Source organism: Triticum dicoccoides, chromosome 2A (genome assembly GCF_002162155.2).
Source record: "Triticum dicoccoides isolate Atlit2015 ecotype Zavitan chromosome 2A, WEW_v2.0, whole genome shotgun sequence".
Lineage (NCBI taxonomy): Eukaryota > Viridiplantae > Streptophyta > Magnoliopsida > Poales > Poaceae > Triticum > Triticum dicoccoides.
In genome coordinates, this window is record NC_041382.1 from 57763448 (window position 1) to 57777192 (window position 13745).

The following is a 13745-nucleotide window of genomic DNA, read 5'->3' on the forward strand; positions in this document are numbered from 1 at the left end:
ACATCATGCTTGGGTGGCCCAGGATCAAGCCATCCTCTCCGCTGTCCAGTCCTCTCTCACGGAGGGAGTCTCGTCACTGGTCATCTTTGCCGCTACGTCTCGGGACACGTGGGCGGCCCTTCATACCAGTTTTCCTTCGCAGTCCTAGGCACGTGCTCATGCTATTCGCACTGCGCTTGGGAAGGTGATGACCCACAAGTATAGGGGATCAATTGTATCTCTTTTTGATAAGTAAGAGTGTCGAACCCAACGAGGAGCAGAAGGAAATGACAAGTGGTTTTCAGCAAGGTAATGTCTGCAAGTGCTGAAATTGTAAGTAACCGAGTAGTTTGATAGCAAAATAATTTGTAACGAGCAAGTAATGATAGTAGTAACGAAAGTGCAACAATGTAGCCCAATCCTTTTGAGGCGAAGGACAGGCCAAAATGGCCTCTTATAGTAAGCAAAGCGTTCTTGAGGGTACACGGGAATTTCATCTAGTCACTTTAATCATGTTGATTCGATTTGTGTTCGCTACTTTGATAATTTGATATGTGGGTGGACCGGTGCTTAGGTGATGTTCTTACTTGAACAAACCTCCTACTTATGATTAACCCCCTCGCAAGCATCCGCATCTACGAAAAAAGTATTAAGAATAAATTCTAACCATAGCATTAAACTTTTGGATCCAATCGGTCCCTTACAGAATAGTGCATAAACTAGGGTTTAAGCTTCTGTCACTCTTGCAACCCATAATCTAATAACTACTCCATAATGTATTCCCTTAGGCCCAAACATGGTGAAGTGTGTGTAGTCGACATTCACATGACACCACTAAGGGAATCACAACATACATGTTATCAAAATATCGAACACATATCAAGTTCACATGATTACTTGCAACATGATTTCTCCCGTGACCTCAAGGACAAAAGTAACTACTCACAAATGATAACCATGCTCAAGATCAGAGGGGTATTAAATAGCATATTGGATCTGAACATATAATCTTCTACCAAATAAACAATATAGTGATCAACTGCAAGATGTAATCAACACTACTAGTCACCCACAAGCACCAATCTATAGTTCCGGTACAAAGATTGAACACAAGAGATGAGCTAGGGTTTGAGAGAAGATGCTGTTGTTGAAGATTTTGATGGAGATTGCCCTCCCCGAGATGGGAGAGTTGTTGGTGATGATGATGACGATGATTTCCCCCTCCAGGAGGGAAGTTCCCCTGGCGGAATCTCTCCGCCGGATGGTAAAAGTGCTCCTACCCAAGTTTCACATCGAGACGGTGGCGCTCCGTCCCGAAAGTCCTCTCCTTATTTTTTCTTGGTCAAAATGACTTATATACCAGCATATGGGCACCGGAGGTGGGCCTAGGTGAGCACAACCCACCAGGGCGCGCCTTGGCTACCTGGCGCGCCCAGGTGGGTTGTGCCCACCTGGTAGGGCCCCTCTGGTACTTAGTGGCTCCAATATTCCTCAAATATTCCATAAAAATTCTATGTAAAGTTTCAGCTTTTTTGGAGTTGTGCAAAGTAGGGTTTGAGAGGAGATGGTGCTGTTGAAGATTTTGATGGATACTGCCTTCCCCAAGATGTGAGAGTTGTTGGTGATGATGATGACAATGATTTCCCCCTTCGAGAGGGAAGTTCCCCTGTCGGAATCGCTCCACCGGAGGGCAAAAGTGCTCCTGCCCAAGTTCCGCCTCGGGACGGCGCCGCTCCATCCCGAAAGTCCTCTCCTTATTTTTTTCTAGGTCAAAATGACTTATATAACAGAAGATGGGCACCAAAGGTGGGCTTGGGTGAGCACAACCCACCAGGGCGCGCCTGGGCTGCCTAGCGCTCCCAGGTGGGTTGTGCCCCACCTGGTGGGCCCCCTCTGGTACTTACTGTCTCCAATATTCCTCAAATATTCCATAAAAAATCTCCGTAAAGTTTCAGCTTGTTTGGAGTTGTGCAGAATAGGTGGCCTGGCGTAGCTTTTCCAGGTCCAGATTTCCAGCTGCCAGAATTTTCCCTCTTTGTGTTTTCCTTGCATATTATGAGAGAAAACGCATTAGAATTATTCCAAAAAGCATTATTATGCATAAAAACATCATAAATAACAGTAGGAAATCATGATGCAAAATGGACATATCAACTCCCCCAAGCTTAGACCTTGCTTGTCCTCAAGCGAAAACCGCAATCAAAAAACATGTCCACATGCTTAGAGAGAGAGGTGTCGATAAAAAACAAAATATAGACATAGAAGCATCATGTAGATTATTATAACAGCAACAAATTTAAACATAAGATTTTTATCGTAGAACTTTTATCATAGACTTCCCATGAATAAGCGACAATTCATCACACAATTGAAGTATAAAGCATAAACTCTATTAGAAAGCAACAAACTATGTTCTCAGTCAACTTTGCAACTACAATTCATCATCTTTTCAGGAAGGGTCACATACTCAACCATCATATAGTCTTCCATGATTGCTAAAACTCACCGCATACACATGAGCAAAACGTTTCAACCAGACACATAAAGACAGGGGCTTATAGTTTCGCCTCCCAACGTATTCACCTCAAGGGTGATGTCAACAATAATAACTCATGCCACCCATATTCAGCTAGACATATGTGCCTAGATCTTTCCTCACCACATGATGCTTGCCAAAGGAGAAAATAAAAAGGAGTAGACAGAAGAAACTTTGACTCTTGCATAAAAGTAAATTCATGAAAGTAAAAGATAGGCCCTTCGCAGAGGGAAGCAGAGGTTGCCCTTCGCTTATTTATTTGTATGCTCAACCCCTTAGTGCAAAAGAATGTCACGTTGCATTGCCCCTTGTGATGGCAACCTTTATTATGCAATCTGTCGCTTTTATTCTTCACCATCACAAGTTCGTACAAGACTCAGTTTTCTCTTACACTAAATGATCTCACACTTCTAGAAGCAATTTTTATTGCCTTATTGCACCGATGACAACTTACTTGAGGGATCTTTCTCAATCCATAGGTAGGTATGGTGGACTATTAAAAATAAGATTTGGGTTTAATGGTTTTGGATGCACAAGTAGTATCTTTACTTAGTGTGAAATTTTCGGCTAGCAAAGATAGGGGCAAGCACCACATGTTGAAGGATCTATGACAATATAACTTCTATGTGAATATGAACAAACATAAATCATTATGGTGTCTTCCTTGTCCAACGTCAACAATTTTGGCATATACTATTTTGATGGGGGCTCACAATCACAAAAGATTTCTAGGACAGTGTATTTATATGTGAATCTTCTCTTCCCTTATTAATTCTTTCATGAGTTGTATCATTGACTAATGCTATGTTTGTCAATCTCTAATAAAAATTTCTACTTATACTTTTGCTTATGTGGTGTCATCACTTACCATAAGATTAGCATATGATCTTTTTAATTTATTTCCTTTCTTTTTATTGCAGCATGAAAGTAGAGAAAGTAAAAACTCAAACTAAAGTTTATTATATATCTCGCACATGATTAAAAAGATAGATCACTAAGAAAACTCTTGAAAAGAAAGGATCGAACTAAACTTTTATTCCTCTAAAGAAAAAGATCGAACTAAATTAAGTAAAGGCAAAAGATAGTGGGGATGATACGATATCGGGGCACCTCCTCCAAGCTTGGCGGAAGCAAGGGGAGTGCCCATACCCGATACTCAATTTTCTTTTGGTGATGAAGAAGGAGGTGTTGATGATATAACTCCCAATATATCCATGATTGCCTCCTTCATGCTTTGAATCTCACGAAGAGCTTTATGGAGCAGCTCCGTGTTTTCCTACACTGCGGCCATAATATGTTTATTCTCCGGCCCCCAAGAACTTGCTTCTTCATCACTTTCTCTTGGACGAGATATGTCCCAATTGGACGGTATGTGCACACGAGGAGTATTTTCGAGCCCATAATTATGAATCAAATTATGAAAATTGTTACGATGTAACCTGTGTAAGGGCCTTCTTGGTGGGAGTTCTTCTTGGACTTCAAGGTTCTCTTGACTGTTGGTTGATCTTATGGCCTGGTGAGGGTTAGGATGAGTGGAGATGCCAGCCAGTGTGCCACTCTCGGAAGCCGTAAAGTGAACTACAGAAGAATTTTCTTCATTCTCCTCCATGGCTACCTCCTCAACTCGTCCTCTCCCCAGCTCTGCCTGGTGAAACCAAGCATCGCCCTCTTCATGGTTGGAGAGGGAAGAATCCATGATACCTAGCCTGACAGACCTGACAGAAAATAGTAAGAAAAGAGAACAGAAGATTTTTCCGCGATACGGTGGTCAATAGGTTTGGGGGGTATATAAAGATTTTTTTTATCTTGGGAAACAAGCAAACTGTAGAAAAATGGAGTCCGGAAGGTGCCCCAGGTGGGCACAACCCGTCTTGTGCCCACCAGGTTCACTTTCCCGGTAGTTTTTTATTTTCCTAATTTGCTCAATATTCCAAAGCTGACAAAATATATTTTTTTGGATTTTTTGGAGTCCGTTTACTTACTGTATCAGGTACCTCCTCTTTTTTTCAAGATTCTGGAGTGTTCCGGAAGGACTCTTTTATGTGTTCTTCCGGTGGCAAAGTTTGGATAATATTACTTTCAACATTAATGGGCGTACCCGAGATATAATGTTTTATTCGTTGCCCATTAACAACCTTCGGGTTAGTACCTTCAGCATTATTTATTTTGATAGCTCCATATCGATAAACCTCCTCGATAACATAGGGTCCTTCCCATTTAGAGAGGAGTTTTCCTGCAAAGAATTTGAAACGAGAGTTGTACAAAAGAACATATTCTCCGACTTTGAATTCTCGCTTTTGGATTCTTTTATCATGCCATATTTTAACTTTTTTTGAATAACTTGGCATTTTCATAAGCTTGGGTTCTCCATTCATCTAATGAGCTAATATCAAATAACCTATTTTCACCGGCAAGTTTGAAATCATAGTTGATTTCTTTGACTGCCCAATATGCTTTATGTTCTCACTCAAGAGGAAAATGACAAGCCTTTCCATAAACCATTTTATAAGGATACATACCCATAGGATTTTTATATGCTGTTCTATAAGCCCAAAGTGCGTCATCGAATTTCTTAGACCAATTCTTCCGGGACCTATTGACAGTCTTTTGCAAAATTAATTTTATTTCTCTATTGCTAAGTTCAACTTGACCACTAGACTGAGGATGATAAGGTGATGCAATTTTATGGTTAACATCATACTTGGCAAGCATTTTACGGAAAGCACCATGAATAAAGTGTGACCACCATCAGTCATTAAATATCTAGGGACTCCGAACCTTGGGAAAATAACTTCCTTAAGCATTTTAATAGAGGTGTTGTGATCAGCACTACTAGTTGGAATAGCTTCTACCCATTTAGTAACATAATCAACAACAACCAAAATATGTGTATACCCATTAGAGGAAGGAAAAGGTCCCATGTAATCAAATCCCCAAACATCAAATGGTTCAACAGCAAGTGAATAATTCATAGGCATTTCTTGACGCTTACCGATATTACATATTCTTTGACATTCATCACAAGATGAGACAAACTTACGGGAGAGTAGGCCAATAAAAACCAAATTGTAATACCTTGTGAGCAGTTCTATCTCCAACATGATGCCCTCCATAAGCTTCGGAGTGACATTTTCGTAGGATTTGCCCTGTTCATGCTCAGGTACACAACGTCTAATAACACCATCTACTCCTTTATAAAGATGTGCATCATCCCAAAAGTAATGTCTCAAGTCATAGAATAATTTTTTTTTCTTTTGTTGGTATGTAAAGCTAGGTGGTAAATATTTAGCAACAATGCAATTAGCATAATCAGCATACCAAGGAGTATTATTACAAACATTCATTGCAGCTAACTGCTCATCAGGGAAACTATCATCAATAGGTAGTGGGTCATCAAGCACATTTTCAAGACTAGACAAGTTATCAGCTACTGGGTGTTCACAGCTCCTTTCCTATCAGCAATATGTATATCAAATTCTTGTAGCAAGAGAACCCATCGAATAAGTCTAGGTTTAGCATCTTTCTTTTCCATAAGATATTTAATAACAACATGATCGGTGTGAACGATAACTTTAGAGTCAACAATGTAAGATCTAAATTTATCACAAGCAAACACCACTCCTAGGAATTATTTTTTACTAGTAGCATAATTTCGTTGTGCACTATCTAGAGTTTTCCTAGCATAATGAATAACATTCAGTTTCTTATCAACTCTTTGTCCTAGAACAACACCAACAGCATAATCACTAGCATCACACATAATTTCAAAAGGCAAGTTCCAATCAGGTGGTTGAACAATAGGTGCAGAAATTAAGGCTTTCTTGAGTGTTTCAAAGGCTTCTAGACAATAATCATCAATCACAAAAGGGATATCCTTTTGCAAGAGATTTGTCAGGGGCCTAGAAATCTTAGAAAAGTCTTTAATAAATCTCCTATAGAAACCAGCATGACCAAGTAAGCTACGAATACCTTTGATATCTTTAGGACACGACATTTTCTCAATTGCATCAACCTTAGCTTTGTCCACTTCAATACCTTTTTCAAAAAATTTATGGCCCAAGACAATACCTTCATCAACCATAAAGTGGAACTTCTCCCAATTCAAGACAATATTTGTTTGCTCGCATATCTACAAAACTCGATCAAGATTGCTTAAACAATCATCAAAAGACTTCCCATAAACAGAGAAGTCATCCATGAAAACCTCAACAATCTTTTCACAAAAGTCAGAAAATATAGCAGTCATACATCTTTGAAAGGTAGCAGGTGCATTGCATAAACCAAAGGGCATACGTCTATAAGCATACATTCCAAAGGGACAAGTGAAAGTGGTCTTTTCTTGATCAAGTTAAGAAACAGGTATTTGTGAAAAACTAGAATATCCATCAAGGAAGCATAAGTGTGGGTGCTTAGACAATCTTTCTAGCATTTGATCAATAAAAGGTAGAGGGTAATGATCTTTTCTAGTTTCTTTGTTTAATTTTCTAAAATCAATTACCATTCTATAGCCTGTAACAATTCTTTGTGGAATAAGTTCATTCTTATCATTAGGAACAACAGTAATACCTCCTTTCTTAGGAACACAATGAACATGTCTTACCCATCTACTATCAGCTATAGGATAGATTATACCTGCTTCCAGAAGTTTTAATATCTCTGTTCTTAACACTTATTTCATCTTCGGGTTTAACCGACACTGGTGATCAACAACTGGTTTAGCGTCAGGTTCCATATTAATCTTGTGCTGACATAGAGTGGGACTAATGAAGGAAATATGACCTAGAGGAAATAATAAAGTTATTATTTTATTTCCTTATATCATGATAAATGTTTTTTATTCATGCTAGAATTGTATCAACCGGAAACTTGATACATGTGTGGATACATAGACAAAACACTTTGTCCCTAGTAAGCCTCTACTAGACTAGCTCGTTAATCGAAGATGGTTAAGTTTCCTAGCCATAGACATGTGTTGTCATTTGATAAATGGGATCACATCATTAGGAGAATGATGTGATGGATAAGACCCATCCGTTAGCTTAGCATAATGATCGTTTAGTTTTATTGTTATTGCTTTCTTCATGACTTATACATATTCCTCCGACTATGAGATTATGCAACTCCCGGATACCGGAGGAATGCCTTGTGTGCTATCAAACGTCACAACTTAACTATGTGATTATAAAGATGCTCTATAGGTATATCCGAAGGTGTCTGTTGGGTTGTCATAGATCAAGATTAGGATTTGTCACTTTAAGTATTGGAGAGGTATCTCTGGGCCCTCTCAGTAATACACATCATAAGAAGCCTTGCAAGCAAAGTGACTAATGAGTTAGTTGCGGGTGATGCATTACAGAACGAGTAAAGAGACTTGCCGGTAACGAGATTGAACTAGGTATGAAGATACCGACGATCGAATCTCGGGCAAGTAACATACCGATGACAAAGGGAACAACGTATGTTGTCATTACAGTTTGACCGATAAAGATCTTCGTAGAATATGTGGGAGCCAATATGAGCTTCCAGGTTCCGCTATTGGTTATTGACCGGATAGGTGTCTCCGCCATGTCTACATAGTTCTTGAACCTGTAGAGTCCGCACGCTTAACGTTCGATGACGATTTTATATTGTATGAGTTATGTGATTTGATGACCGAATGTTGTTCGGAGTCCCGGATGAGATCACGGACATGACGAGGAATCTTGAAATGGTTGAGAGGTAAAGATTAACATATAGGAAGATAATATTTGGACACCGAAGTGTTCCGGGGGTACCCAGTATGTATCGGGTCACCAGAAAGGGGTTCCGGGCACCCCCGGCAAAGATATGGGCCTTATTGGGCCCAGGGTGGGATAGACCATCCCCTAGAGGAGAGAAAGGAAGGGGGAAATTCGTCCTCCCCTCCTTCTCTCCCCCTCCTCTTTCCTTCTCCCTCCGGAAAACATGGAAAGGGGGGAGGACGAATAGGATTAGGCCCCAAGTAGGATTCCTCCTACTTGTGGCGTGCCTCCTGCTGCTCCCTCCCCTTCCCACCTATATATATGTTAGGAGCACCGCTAGAACACACAACATTGTTTCTTAGCTGTGTGCGGTGCCCCCTTCCACAGCTTACTCCTCCGGTCATATTCTCGTAGTGCTTAGGCGAAGCCCTGCGCGGATAACTTCATCATGATCGTCGCCATGCCGTCGTGCTGACGGAACTCATCTACTTCCTCGATGCTCTACTGGATCAAGAGTTCGAGGGACGTCATCGGTCTGAACGTGTGCAGAACTCAGAGGTGCCGTATGTTCGGTACTTGGATCAGTTGGATCATGATAACGTTTGACTACATCAACCGCGTTAACATAAAGCTTCCGCTTTCGGTCTACGAGGGTACGTGGACACACTCTCGCCCTCTCCTTGCTATGCATCTCCTAGATAGATCTTGCATGATCGTAGGATATTTTTTGAAATTGCATGCTATGTTTCCCAACAGTGGCATCAGAGCCAAGTCTATGCATAGATGATATGCACGAGTAGAACACAAATAGTTGTGGGTGATAATAGTGATACTCCTTACCACCAACGTCTTACTTTGATTCGGCGGTATTTTTTGGATGAAGCGACCCGGACCGACATTACATGACCGCGTTCATGAGACTGGTTCTACCGACGTGCTTCGCACACAGGAGGCTGGCAGGTGTTTCTCCAACTTTAGTTGAATCGAGTTTGACTACGGCCAGTCCTTATTGAAGGTTAAAACAACACACTTGACGAAAAATCACTGTGGTTTTGATGCGTAGGTAAGAACGGTTCTTGCTAGATGCCCATAGAAGCCACGTAAAACTTGCAACAACAAAGTAGAGGACGTCTAACTTGTTTTTGCAGGGCATGTTGTGATGTGATATGGTCAAGACGTGATGAGATATAAATTGTTGTATGAGATGATCATCTTTTGTAAAAGTTATCGGCAACTGGCAGGAGCCTAATGGTTGTCACTTTATTGTATGAAATGCAATCACCATGTAATTGTTGTACTTTATCACTAAGCGGTAGCGATAGTCGTAGAAGCAATAGTTGGTGAGATGACAACTGCGCTACGATGGAGATCAAGGTGTCAAGCCGGTGATGATGGAGATCATGACGGTGCTTTGGAGATGGAGATCAAAGGCACAAGATGATGATGGCCATATTATGTCACATATTTTGATTGCATGTGATGTTTATCTTTTATGCATCTTATTTTGCTTAGTACGGCGGTAGCATTACAAGATGATCCCTCACTAAATTTCTCGGTATAAGTGTTCTCCCTAAGTACGCACCATTGCTACAGTTCGTCGTGCCGAGACACCACGTGATGATCGGGTGTGATAAGCTCTACGTTCACATACAACGGCTGCAAGCCAGTTTTGCATGTGCATAATACTAAGGTTAAACTTGATGAGCCTAGCATATGTAGATATGGCCTCGGAACACTGAGATCGAAAGATCGAACGTGAATCATATAGTAGATATGATCAACATAGAGATGTTCACCATTGAAAACTACTCCATCTCACGTGATGATTGGACATGGTTTAGTTGATTTGGATCACGTGATCATTTAGATGACTTGAGGGATGTCTATCTATGTGGGAGTTCCTAAGTAATTTGATTAATTGAACTTTAATTTACCATGAAATTAGTCATGTAGTATTTGCAAATTATCTTGTAGATAAATAGCTCGCGATATAGCTCCCCGTTTATTTTTTGAGATGTTCCTAGAGAAAAACTAAGTTGACAGATGATAGTAGCAATGATGCGGACTGGGTCCGTGATCTGAGGATTATCCTCATTGCTGCACAGAAGAATTGTGTTGTTCATGCACCGCTAGGTGACAGACCTATTGCAGGAGCAGACATAGACATTATGAACGTTTGACAAGATCGATATGATGACTACTTGATATTTTAGTGCACCATGCTTTACGGCGTAGAACCGGGACTTCAAAAATGTTTTGAATGCCACAGAGCATATGAGATGTTCCAAGAACTGGAATTGGTATTTCAGACTAATTCCCGAGTCGAGAGGTATGAGACCTCTGACAAGTACTTTGCCTACAAGATGGAGGAGCATATCTCAACTAGTGAGCATGTTCTCAGAATGTCTGAGTACTACAATCGCTTGAATCAAGTGGGAGTTAATCTTCCAGATAAGATAGTGATTGACAGAGTTCTCTAGTCACTATCACCAAGTTACTAGAACTTCGTGATGAACTATAATATGCAAGGGATGACGAAAACGATTCCCGAGCTATTCGTGATGCTGAAATCGACGAAGGTAGAAATGAAGAAAGAGCATCAATTGTTGATGGTTAACAAGACTACTAGTTTCAAGAAAAGGGAAAAGGGAAAGAAAGGGAACTTCAAGTAGAATCGCAAGAAAGTTGCCACTCCTGTGAAGAAGTCCAAAGCTGAATGCAAGCCTGAAACTGAGTGCTTCTACTGCAAAGGAAATGGTCACTGGAAGCGGAACTATCCCAAAACTTGGCAGATAAGAAGGATGGCAAAGTGAACAAAGGTATATGTGATAAACATGTTATTGATGTGTATTTTACTAGTGTTCATAGTAACCCCTGGGTATTTGATACCGGTTTAGTTGCTAATATTAGTAACTAAAAACAGGAGTTGCAGAATGAACAAAGACTAGTTACGGGCCTATGCGTGTTGGAAGTGATTCCAAGGTTGATACGATCACCATCGCACACTCCCTGTACCTTTGGGATTAGTGTTGAACCTAAATAAATGTTATTTGGTGTTTGCGTTGAGCATGAATATGATTAGATCATATTTATTGCAATACATTTATTCATTTAAGTTAGAGAATAACTGGTATGCTGTTTACATGAATAAAACCTTTTTTTGATAGAAATACATGAATAAAACCTTCAATGGTCATACACCCAATGTGAATGGTTTATTGAATCTCGATCGTGCGATACACATATTCATAATATTGAAGCCAAAAGATGCAAAGTTAATAATGATAGTGCAACTTATTTGTGGCACTATCGTGTAGGTCATATTGGTGTAAAGCGCATGAAGAAACTCCATGCTGATGGACTTTTGGAATCACTTGATTATGAATCACTTGATACTTGCGAACCATCCCTCATGGGAAAGATGACTAAAACTCCATTGTCCGGAACAATGGAGGAAGCAACTGACTTATTGGAAATAATAAATACTGATATATGCGGTCTGATGAGTGTTGAGGCTCACGACGGGTATCGTTATTTTCTGACCTTCACAGATGATTTGAGCAGATATGGGTATATCTACTTAATGAAACACAAGTCTGAAACATTTAAAAAGTTCAAAGAATTTCAGAGTGAAGTGGAAAATCATCCTAACAAGAAAATAAAGTTTCTATGATCTAATCGGAGGCGAATATTTGAGTTATGAGTTTGGTCTTCATTTGAAACAATGTGGAATAGTTTCGCAACTCACGCCACCTGGAACACCACAGCGCAATGGTGTGTCCGAACGTCGTAACCGTAGTTTATTAGATATGGTGCGATCTATGATGTCTCTTACTGATTTACCGCTATCGTTTTGTTGTTATGCATTAAAGACAACTGCATTCACGTTAAATAGGGCACCATCTAAATCCGTTAAGACGACACCATATGAACTGTGGTTTGGCAAGAAACCTAAGCTATCGTTTCTTAAAGTTTGGGGTTGCGATGCTTATGTGAAAAAACTTCAGCCTGATAAGCTCGAACCCAAATCAGAGAAATGCGTCTTCATAGGATACCCAAAGGAAATTGTTGGGTACACCTTCTATCACAGATCCTAAGGCAAGATATTCGTTGCTAAGAATGGATCCTCTCTAGAGAAGGAGTTTCTCTCGAAATAAGTGAGTGGGGGAAAGTAGAACTTGATGAGGTAATTGTACCTTCTCTTGAATTTTAAAGTAGTTCATCACAGAAATCAGTTCTAGTGATTCCTACACCAATTAGTGAGGAAGTTAATGATGATGATCATGAAACTTCAGATCAAGTTACTACCGTACCTCGTAGGTCAACCAGAGTACGGTCCGCACCAGAGTGGTATGGTAATCCTGTTCTAGAAGTCATGTTACTAGACCATGATGAACCTACGAACTATGAGGAAGCTATGATGATCCCAGATTCAGCAAAATGGCTTGACGCCATGAAATCTGAGATGGGATCCATGTATGAGAACAAAGTATGGACTTTGGTGGACTTGCCCGATGATCGGAAAGCCATTGATAATAAATGGATCTTCAAGAGGAAGACGGACACTGATGATAGTGTTACTATCTACAAAGCTCGAATTGTCGCAAAAGGTTTTCGACAAGCTCAAAGTGTTGACTATGATGAGATTTTCTCAATCGTATTGATGCTTAAGTCCGTCCGAATCATGTTAGCAATTGTCGCATTTTATGAAATCTGGCGAATGGATATCAAAACTACATTCCTTAATGGATTTATTAAAGAAGAGTTGTATATGATGCAACCAGAAGGTTTTGTCAATCCTAAAGGTGCTAAGAAAATGTGCAAGCTCCAGCGATCCATCTATGGACTGGTGCAAGCATCTCGGAGTTGGAATATACGCTTTGATGAGTTGATCAAACTATATAGTTTCATACGGACTTACGGTGAAGCCTGTATTGACAAGAAAGTGAGTGGGAGCACTACATGCTTTCTGATAAGTATATGTGAATGACATATTTTTGATCGGAAATGATGTAGAATTTTCTGGAAAGCATAAAGGAGTATTTGAAAGGAGTTTTTCAAAAGAAAGACCTTGGTGAAGCTGCTTACATATTAGGCGTCAACATCTATAGAGATAGATCAAGATGCTTGATAAGACTTTCGACGGGTACATACCTTGATAAGATTTTGAAAAGATTTCAAAATGGATTAGTCAAAGAAGGAGTTCTTGCCTGAATTGTAAGGTATGAAGTTGAGTAAGACTAAAAGCCCGACCACGATAGAAGATAGAGAAAGAATGAAAGTCATTCCCTATGCCTCAGCCATAGGTTCTATAAAGTATGCCATGTTGTATACCAGACCTATTGTGTACCTTGCCATGAGTTTGGCAAGGGGTTACAATAGTGATCCAGGAGTGGATCACTGGACAATGGTCAAAATTATCCTTAAAGGACTAACGAAATATTTCTGGGTTATGGAGGTGATAAAGAGTTCGTCAAAAAGAGTTACGTCGATGCAAGCTTTGACACCGA